Genomic DNA, 10,861 nt, shown 5'->3' with positions numbered 1-10,861 from the left:
TGTGATTTTTGGTGATGGCTTTATGGGATAGCTAGCAACTTGTAAACAATTACCCATTCGTATAGGGTACTAACGTTAGGGGGTAACTAGCCCGTTGGGTAGCCCGTTTGGGTAGTCACCAAATACGTTCTCCTCTGTGTCTTCACAACTTTTGGACATATTTCAACAAAACTATTTTGTGGTAAATGTATCCATTTTTTTTTTTTTTGAAAAAGTTGTAGATATAACGTTACTCCAATTAAATTGGATCTATAATTTTAAATGTACAAGCCTTAAAATAAATAATCCTCTTGTTTAGAGAAATATTTAGATAACTTTTAAATAATGTTGGATGAGTGTTTTGGGGGCTAGTTACCCTTTTACGGTTATGAATGTTTCTACCTGTCATTTAGACAATGACTAGCACAGTTAGCGCTAGCTTATGCTAACTTGCTAGCTAGCAACTTCACTAGCAGTAAATGCTAGCCAGCTAACTAGTTAGCAAAAGCTGCTTGGAGTGCTAGCTAGCAACCTTACTACCAGATCGTCTGAGGTAAAATACATTAAAAAGATAACGTAACTTAATTTCAGTTGTAAATGACTGATAGTTTTGCAGTTAAACTTACTTTATTGATTTTTTTTAATTTTACACAGCATTTTATGTCATATAGCTAGATAGCTAGCTATGTTTTTAAGAGAGAGCTTTTAAATTGGCATATCTCTCCATTTTCAGTCACAGGTGGGGACTGGATTAGGTTTGAGCATTGCAGGAGGTGGGCTCATGAGTTGTGCTCCAATTTTACTGGGGATAGCTTTATTTGTGACCTATGTACAAATTAGAATCATGCAATAGCAGAGCATAAGAGAGTTTCCACATCAATGTCACACTGAATTAATGAGTTAAGTTATTGTTATTAAATGTTATATTCCAAAGTTATTTAATGTTATTAGTTATATTCCATCCAATATTATATTCCAAATAATATACGTTTTTTTATTAATTAAAAACATCTATTGAAAACCTTTTGCTCCTGAATGTCATTTTAATGACTGCTGGGATTGAACATTTTGCATTATTCAAATCATATTTAGTGGAATTGTACATAATGGATTGTATGGAAAAGGGACAGCAAAGAAAGAACCAAAAAAATGTGCAGGTGTCACGCCCTGACCATAGAGAGCCATTGGGGTTCTCTATGGTGCAATAGGTCAGAGCGTGACTAGGGGGTGTTCTAGTCTTTCATTTCTATGTTGGTGTGAGTATGGTTCCCAATTGGAGGCAGCTGATGATCGTTGCCTCTAATTGGGGATCATACTTAGTATGGTCCTTTTCCCATCTGCGTTTGTGTGATATTGTTTCATTTGGTTTAGTGCTATGTGCGCTACGGATATGGGTGGATGCGAGACCCTTCCTTGGCGGGAGTCGCCAAGGAGTATAGGAGGACAGTGACGACACTGTGGTCCGCGGCCACAGAAACGGCAATATTTTGGGGGGAGGGACACAAGGGGCTGTCGGTCGAGCCGAGGAGAGAGCCAGAGGCCGTCGGGGAGTCGATGGAGCTGTTTTAGGAGGAGATCGGAGAGAGATGTTGGTTAGGTGTATTCTGCAGCGCATTCGCCCTGAAAAGCGCCTTCCTAGCCCGGTACGTCCTGTGCCGGTTCCTCGCACTCGCCCTGAAGAGAGTGTCATCAGTCCGGTGCCACCTGTGCCGGCTCCACGCACCAGGCCTCCAGTGACCTCCCCAGCCCGGTATGTCCTGTGCCGGATCCCCGCACTCTTCTCACGCTGCGCCTTGATCCGCTCATTATGTATACGACGAACGTGACAGCAGGTAAGTAAAATGACTTTACATCAAATCTCCTCATAGTGCAGATATTAAAGGTGACATGTGCAACACCCTTTCCCTCCCATATTTTATTTAAATAATAAAAATAAGACAACTACACTTAGCTTTTAAGTATTACTTACAAATTATTCTAAATAAAAGTGATTCAATGGATTTTAACACACTTGTGTGAAACCCTATGCCATAATCTTCTACCTGGGTAACTGGCACCCCCATGCATTGGGCCAGTAACCGAAAGGTTGCTGGATCCAATTACCGAGCTGGCAAGGTACAAATCTGTTCTGCCCCTGAACAGGGCACTGTTCCCCAGGAGGCCGTCATTGTAAATAAGATTTTTTTCTTAACTGACTTACCTGATTATGTAATAAAATTTTAAAAAATCACCTAAGCATGACCTTCATCCAGATGCCACATTTTTTCCAAACTTTGCATTTTTTTTGTCAGGAATTAAACGTTGTTCTTAGGGGGGGCTAGTTACCCCCTAGTACCCTAAGTTAGTACTATTTTAATAGTAATGTTAAATAATACACATTGGCTGTTAACCCTATTAAATTATATGACTGTTGCAACCCATTTAAGTCAGTGTTGGTAATTAAGTTTGTTTATGATAATTATTAGGTGGGGTGGAGGTCGCTAGCTAGAGTAGTATCTTCAAGCATGCCTAACGTTTAGCTAGCTAGCTTGACTTGCTACAAAGTTAGAGAAACAAGTTGACGAAAAAGTAACTAAACAAAACATGTTTTATTATCACCTGAAGCAATATTTTTCCCTGTCTTGAATGAAAAGGTCATATTTTACAATCTCCCAAAATAAATGCTATCTCTGATGAAAGACTCTCCTCCAACTTGTGTTAGAAACACTACACTTGTCCATTCAGTAGCGGGCAAGACTCTGTGAAGATGATTTAAGGTGTAATGAAATACGTCACGGTGTGTACGGGGCATAAGGCTTATGTCATCACTGACACTGCAAATGCTTACTACATACAGCCTATTGAGAAATATGCAGCAAAAATAAGTTTCCTTTACTTATAGTAGTGCATAATCATTCGGTAATACTCCATATGAATACCATCTTCATACTGCATTAGAGCACATTCCTAATGCCTTATAAGCTATGTATAACATGTGCTGATAACATGGCACATAAACATACATACATTGCAATATCCACAGAGCATTACAGCCAGTAAATTATAACACTGCTTCCTAAGGTGTTATTCAGTCTGGCCATAATGCTCTGTGGATGTTATAATGCACTACATGAAATGCTCCACAGGTGGGTAATGACATCCGAATCCATGCAGGAGTTCTGTATTCAGGTTTGCAAGGTTTTCAACTTGTTATGCCTTATGAAGCAGTATTATAATGCCCTGAATGAAATGCTTTACAGGGGTGTAACGACTTCAGAGACCATGCAGGAGTTCCATATTTAAGGAGTTACATTAAATGCACATGCTTGTCAGTGGTGGAAAAAGTACCTAATTGTCATACTTGAATAAAGGTAAAGATACCTTAATTGAAAATGTCTCAAGTAAAGTGATTGTGACCCAGTAAAATACTACTTCAGTAAAAGTCTAAAAGTATTTGGTTTTAAATATTCTTAAGTATCAAAAGTAAATGTAATTGTCAAAATATACTTAAGTGTCAAAAGTAAAAGTATAAATCACTTCAAATTCCTTTTATTAAGCAAACCATGTGGCACACTTTTCTTGTTTTTGTATTTATTTAAGGATAGCCAGTGGCACACATTTACCAACGAAGCATGTGTGTTTAGTGAATCCGCTAGATCAGTGGCAGTAGGGATGACCAGGGATGTTTTCTTGATAAGTTTGTGAATTTTCTCTTCCTGCTAAGCATTTCAAATGTAACAAGTACTTTTGGCTGTCAGGGAAAATGGATGGAATAAAAAGCACATTATTTTCTTTAGGAAGGAAGTGAAGTAAAAGTAAAAGTTGTCAAAAATATAAATAGTAAAGTACAGACACCCATAAAAACTTCTTAAGTAGTATTTTTAAGTATTTTTACTTAAGCACTTTACACCACTAATGCTCATTAAGTGATATAGTGTCATTCCACCTTACACACGTAACTCTGCCTTAAGAGCCAAAACCTGAATACGGAACTCCTGCGTGGATTCCCAAGTCATTATGTGGATCATCTCATACAGGGCATTTTAACACTAATTCATGAGGCATTATAAGCTGCTGGTTCTATTCTGCTCCTGGATGTCCCCCAAATTCGCAAACTTAGAGTTAGGGCTTATTAGCTGGGTGGTAGGGTGTGGAAGGTTGCTGGCTGGAGTATCATTGTGAATTGCTCCATCAGTTTGCACCTGAATACGTTTACAGTAGGCTGTTCTTATCTGAACTTATCTCAACTATTGCAATCAAAGAGCGGTGTTTCCCAAGCCACCAGGTGGCAGATCGCCACACACACACATTCTGTTATCCAATATGGAGTGGACTCCCACAACCTTGCCCCAGATTTGAAAGGGGTAGGTTATATCAACTGATGTAGAAATACTGTCATCCTCAGTGTGTGATAATGTGGTAATATTTCTGTCTGCACATATTGAGTCATCAGGTGTTTCTCAATATGCATACTACCATGCTCCACACGCTCATGCTCTGAGTGCATTCTCCGATTACTTTCTCTTGAGTATGTTCTTCTAAGGTCGAGAGTGTGGAGAACGCATAAAACATTACATTTGAGAAGCACTCGCACTCTTCCTACTGTATTACCTCACGCTTTACCTCCCCATTCACTGAACCTTCTCCCAGCCAAGACAATGGCAACAACATTTACACAAAGCAAATGTCTACCTATCCAGCTAGTTAAAAAGACAAAAATGACCTTAAAGTAATGTTATGCAAGGTAAACATAAAAGAAAATGTGGGCTAGCTATTAGTTGTAGCTAGCCAGTTAGCCCTATTGACTTATTATGGGCTTGCGATCTTCAGTACGTAGGCAGGTAAGCGTTCCAAAATTAACACAGCATGTATTTATTAACGTATCAAGATAATATAGGCAACATTTCATTCTGAAGTCGGAGTGTATTTTCTCTAGATTTAGCTTAAATGGTGTCCGCCATTGATTTGAAAACATTTTGCGTCGTTTTTTGCATGGTAGCGTCATATTTCTTAACATACATTCAATTGAAGCTTGTATCGATACATGCTTCTAAATATATACAAATGGAGTACGCATTTGAGAAGTGCCCTCTGTGCTCTGTTTCCCATACTTTTATTTGGAATCATACTCCGACCCTCCTGTGCTCCAATTTGTGTGCTCGGAGCACAGTAGTATGCATTTTGAAAGTTACCAATCGTGTCTGTGTAACGGAGGAAGTACTGTAAACCAAGCTCGCCTGATGAGTAACCTCGCCTGAGACCTGAAGACTTGCATTAGCTCCCTGAGCTAGTCCCTATGCTTTAACTCTGTGGTCTAACACAGTTCTGTGACTCATAAGAAGTCCTGGATTCAGGGTGGTGTACTGATGCACCTTCCTGTAACTGTGAAAAGAAACTCAATCAAAGCAGTAATGACTGCATGGCTGCATAAAAGTGATGACTGTTTCAGTGTATAATGTGTACCATTACATTAATGACCCCCCACAAAGCTATATGAGCCTCTGTCTGTCAGTGCCTGAGCTCATTACATTAAGGATACCCTACAGACCTTAAATGTAACCTTTATTAAACTAGGCAAGTCAGTTAAGAACAAATTCTTATTTACAATGACAGCCTACCCCGGCCAAACCCGGACAATGCTGGGCCAATTGTGCACCGCAATATGGGACTCCCAATCACGGCCGGATGTGATACAGCCGAGATTAACATACCTCATTACATTAAGGACCCCCCACAAAGCTAGATGACCTGCCTGTCAGTGACTGAGCTCATTACATTAAGGATACCCCACAAAGCTAGATGACCCTCTGCCTGTCAGTGACTGAGCTCATTACATTAAGGACACCCCACAAAGCTAGATGACCTGCCTGTCAGTGACTGAACTCATTACATTAAGGACCCCCCACAAAGCTAGATGACCCTCTGCCTGTCAGTGACTGAGCTCATTACATTAAGGACACCCCACAAAGCTAGATGACCCTCTGCCTGTCAGTGACTGAGCTCATTACATTAAGGACACCCCACAAAGCTAGATGACCCTCTGCCTGTCAGTGCCTGAGCTCATTACATTAAGGACCCCCCACAAAGCTTTCTACTTGGATTGTGTTTTTTTCCTTCCTTAGAGATAATACAAGTGCACATCGCTCTTTCATTTCAAATGATCATTAAAATGTTTTTATTTAACTAGGCAAGTCAGTTAAGAACAAATTCTTATTTACAATGACAGCCTAGGAACAGTGGGTTAACTGCCTTGTTCAGGTGCAGAACAACAGATGTCAGCTCAGGGATTTGATCTAGCAACCTTTTGGTTACTAGCCCAATGCTCAAACCACTAGGCTACCTGCCGACCAAGCTTCAGGTACTACTCAACAGGAGGATCAAAAAGGAATGAAGTTGTGTTCATTGTCCAGGGGAGGATGAACTGGTTTGGTGTGTGTGTGTGTGTCTGTGTCCACTTGTTTTTGTGGCCTTTGCCTCGAGGGAGTATCCAGCTTCTCTGGTCAGTCATGCCAGGCATCTGGGCCTTATTCTGCACAGCTGGGATAGGATAACCCTCAAAGGTACTCTGGGGGATAGGAAATTCATCTGGGTGTGAGAGACAGAACGAGAGAGGATGTACATGGAGACATCAGCTAACATCAGCTCACATGAATGTATTCAGTTATTTCCTGATATCAAGAAAGGGCAAGAGAGTGCTAGAAACAGAGAGAGATGAGCGGATGTGGAGAGAGAGAGAGAGGGTAGAGAGAAACAGAAAGGCCCCTTGCCTTCTCAGCAAAAGAGAGGGAAGGAGAAAATGAATAATGTGAAGTTAAATAATAGTTAATGTATTGCTTTCCCCCACTGCTCATTTAGCAGACACTCTTATCCAGAGTGAATAGCACAGCACATCAGCAGATTTAGTCAGCTCGGGGATTCAAACCAGCAACATTTCAGTTACTGGCCCAACACTCCTAACCGCTAGGCTACCTGCCACCCTACAGATGCTTAAGTGGACCATAGGGGAATCTACATACTGTGTGTTTGTTATGCCCTTGCATTTGTTTGTACTGGGCACCTCTTTGTGGATCCTTGAGGTGGCACTGAGGTGGAATTTTTTAGAGACCGTGCAGAACCGATGATGTCATACTCAAACTGAGGTATAAATTGAAAGTCAGATATTCAAGATTACACAGCACTTATATGTGGAGAGAGTCAGAGAGAATAGATGTGATAGGTGTTATCTACTTGTAGAATCGTCTCCCGGATGTACAGAATATTGGTACAGAAAAATGTAAGTCTCGGGCCAAACAACACCCGTGCCAATATATCCTCCAAACACCGTCTTCTCAGGCATTATCACTTAAATACACTACATGGCCAAAAGTATGTTGAACATCTCATTCCAAAATCATGGGCATTAATATGGCTCGCAGTTGACGTTCCAATTCTCCCAAAGGTGTTCGACTGGGTTGAGGTCAGGACTCTGTGCAGACCAGTCAAGTTCTTCCACACCGATCTCAACAAACCATTTATGTATGGACCTCGCTTTGTACACAGGGGCATTGCCATGCTGAAACAGGAAAAGGCCTTCTCCAAACTGCTGCCACAAAGTTGGAAGCACAGAATCGTCTAGAATGTCATTGGACGCTGTAGCGTTAAGATTTCCCTTCACTGGAGCCAAGGGGCCGAGCCCGAACCATGAAAAACAGCCCCAAACCATTATTCCTCCTCCACCAAACTTTACCGTTGGCACCATGCATTGGGGCAGGTAGCATTTTTTCCTGGCATCCGCCAAACCCAGATTTGTCCTTCTTACTGCCAGATGGTGAAGCATGATTAATCACTCCCTTAGAACACGTTTCCACTGCTCCAGAGTGAAATGGCGGCGAGTTTTACACCACGCAAGCCGACACTTGGCATTGCACATGGTGATCTTATGTTTGTGTGCAGCTGCTCGGCCATGGAAACCCATTTCATGAACAGTTCTTAAGCTGGCGTTGCTTCCAGAGGCAGTTTGGAACTCGTGAGTACTGACAATTTTTACGCACAACGCGCTTCAGCACTCGGCGGTCCCAATCAGTGAGTTTGTGTGACCTAGCCACTTTGTGGCTGAGTCGTTGTTGCTCATAGACGTTTTCACTTCAATTACAGTTGACCGGGGCAGCTCTAGCAGGGCAGACATTTGATGAACTGACTTGTTGGAAAGGTGGCATCCGATGACGGTGCCAAGTTGAAAGTCACTGAGATCATCAATACGGGCCATTCTACTGCCAATGTTTGTCTATGAAGATTGCATGTCTGTGTGCTCGATGTTATAACCTGTCAGCAACGGGTGTGGTTGAAATAGCCGAATGCACTAATTTGAAGGGGTGTCCACATACACTTGGCCATGTAGTGTAGTTTCTGGTGAAAATACAATCTACACAGGACCTTCTAATCAGCAGGTTTGTTTTGGCTTGCCTGGTGACATCACCATGCAGTAACTGGGTTAATAGACCAATAACAAAGAGTTCCAAACCTCTCTGCCAATAACAGTTAGTTTTAAGTTTTCCCCTCCCCTCTCAGACAGTCTGAGCAAAATTCTTGCTTAATTAAGAAAAAATGTTTTGCTAACAAGTTATTTTTGCCCATTTTAAAGGAAATCTATTGTGACATTATTGTCACACAGAAACTATTTTATAGTAATATGAAAACGGTTGCATTGGGACTTTAAGCCTAGTCCAGTACTTGAAAGTGCTTTCAATTATGATTCTCTTTCAGAAAAGGCTCTTATAGGGAGCCACGGCCTGTGAATTATAAACAAATCTTTGACACTCTACAATAGGTCGCTTCTCAGCACGGCAAACCCCCGAGCTGACAAGGTACAAATCTGTTGTTCTGCCCCTGAATAGGCAGTTAAACCACTGTTCCTAGGCCGTCATTGAGAATAAGAATTTGTTCTTAACTGACTTGCCTAGTAAAATAATTGCTCCTATAAGCAATCCTTTAAAGTTGTCATAAACCCTTTCCAAATACAGTTACAGAAGGTACCAAAACCAACAATGCATTTCTAAGGAAATTAATCACACCATAAACCTTGACACAGGAATCCAGGGATCCGACTCCGAGGGGATGCAGAGTACAACTCCAATTGAATATCCACCTCCATCTTGCACCCTTTCATGAAAAATACACATTTTACAAAACCTTCTGTGGTGCCATTAACTATGAGGTTCACGTGCGCTATGTGGTTCAAAGTAACTATGCTGTTCACATTAAATATGCGGTTCACATGAACTATGCTGTTCACATTAACTATGCTGTTCACATTAACTATGCGGTTCACATGAACTATGTGGTTCACATTAACTAGGCCTGGATGGATTGATGGGGTAGCTCTTAGCTAGCTCAGTGGGGTTGCTTTTGGAAATCCTGCAGGACAGTTGAACTTCACGGCATAGGCTTTATATTAACTCCAAATGGGTGTTCTATGTGTACTTTTTGATTAGACCCCGCAATTGTGGAAGCCCTGCAAAGCTAAGCAATTCCCAACCCAGTGTGAATTCCATCCGGATCTCCATAGAAAGCTGTTATGTTCCCCAGTTTCTGTGTTGTTGTGGGTTTGTATGTGTGCATTTCAGGAAATGTCTTCCTGGATTCTAAGCAGCTGATTGGTCAGCCCCATCGCAGATTGGAGCTCTGACCCCTCCCACTCATCAGGGGATACAGCTGTCTCTGCAATTACCAACTCCTTCTCCAGCTTGATAAAAGCTAGTGTTCCTGCCCCAGGGAAGAGTGTCATTTTATGTCCTGTGTTAGTTTGTAGCCGCTCCTTCAGCGGTATGTGTATGCCAATAGGACTTAGTGTTATTGAAATTGTTCACTTAAAGTGTTAGTAATTATTTTGTTTCATTGGTTCCCAGGGGGGGAAGGGGAACGCACCCTTGGCGTGTTTAGGCAAGAGGCCTACGGGCATACATAATTCGTAGTAGTTATTCTGTCTATGCACACTAGGTAAAACCTGGGATGGACCAGGTTTTGGTTAGTGCGCCAGGTGGTGCTAAAGGTTAGGTAAGTAGTGGGAAGGCAGGTAAGGTAGGAGAGGGGACTCTTTAATTTTTACTTTGTTTTGGATCTGTCCAGCCCCTTTTCCCCACTTTAGCATGTTAAGGAATAAATAAATTCCCTGTAAACTGTATATTTCTCTGTTGTCCTTCCCTGCCCCTACGATCACATCTTGTCACTCCACGGGGAGTTGATGTAGCGGGGTGTTGCGTTCATTCCTCCAAGAGGCATATGTAACAAGAGTTTCAGAATGCTTTGAGTGGTGAGCAGTGTTCATTTTCTATGTGTGCCTAGCCTATTGAATTAAGTTTAGTAAACTTATTTGATCCAGACAACACATTGAGGGCCCACAACAGGTTTTGTTCAATTGCATGATGGCGACATTATACAAGCACACTCGCACTATTGTTTAGGAGTAGACAAGTCTGTCTTCAAGGCAATGAATGTGAGGTATACAGTTTGTCTGCATGTTCCGTACAGTCATTGGTTTGTTCCAGTAGAGTGCCGTCTGCTGGTGATATATTAGCAGTGAACTTCAAGGAGCAGAACAGAACTATTCACTCACCTCGACAATCAGGATTCATGACATGGCCTCCCCTTCTATAATCTATATACAACCAGCTCTGTACCTCTCAATAACTCTACTACTAAGTTACATTTTAGAAATAAGGGAGACATTTTCAATGAGAACGGGTGATCTGATATGTGATTGAACAAGGTAAGAAAACGGGTGATCTGATATGTGATTGAACAAGGTAAACAACAGTGATCAGTTCTAGCGTGGGCGCTTCAACCAAAATATACCAGTTGCTGTCACAGGGTTGTGCTGTTGGAAAGTGGCTATACAATCAGTTTAGTGAGGATAAAATACATTTTG

The sequence above is a fragment of the Oncorhynchus kisutch genome, linkage group LG19 (assembly GCF_002021735.2).
Source record: "Oncorhynchus kisutch isolate 150728-3 linkage group LG19, Okis_V2, whole genome shotgun sequence".
NCBI lineage: Eukaryota > Metazoa > Chordata > Actinopteri > Salmoniformes > Salmonidae > Oncorhynchus > Oncorhynchus kisutch.
The sequence above is the reverse complement of the archived record's forward strand: the minus strand, read 5'-3'. Positions refer to the sequence as shown.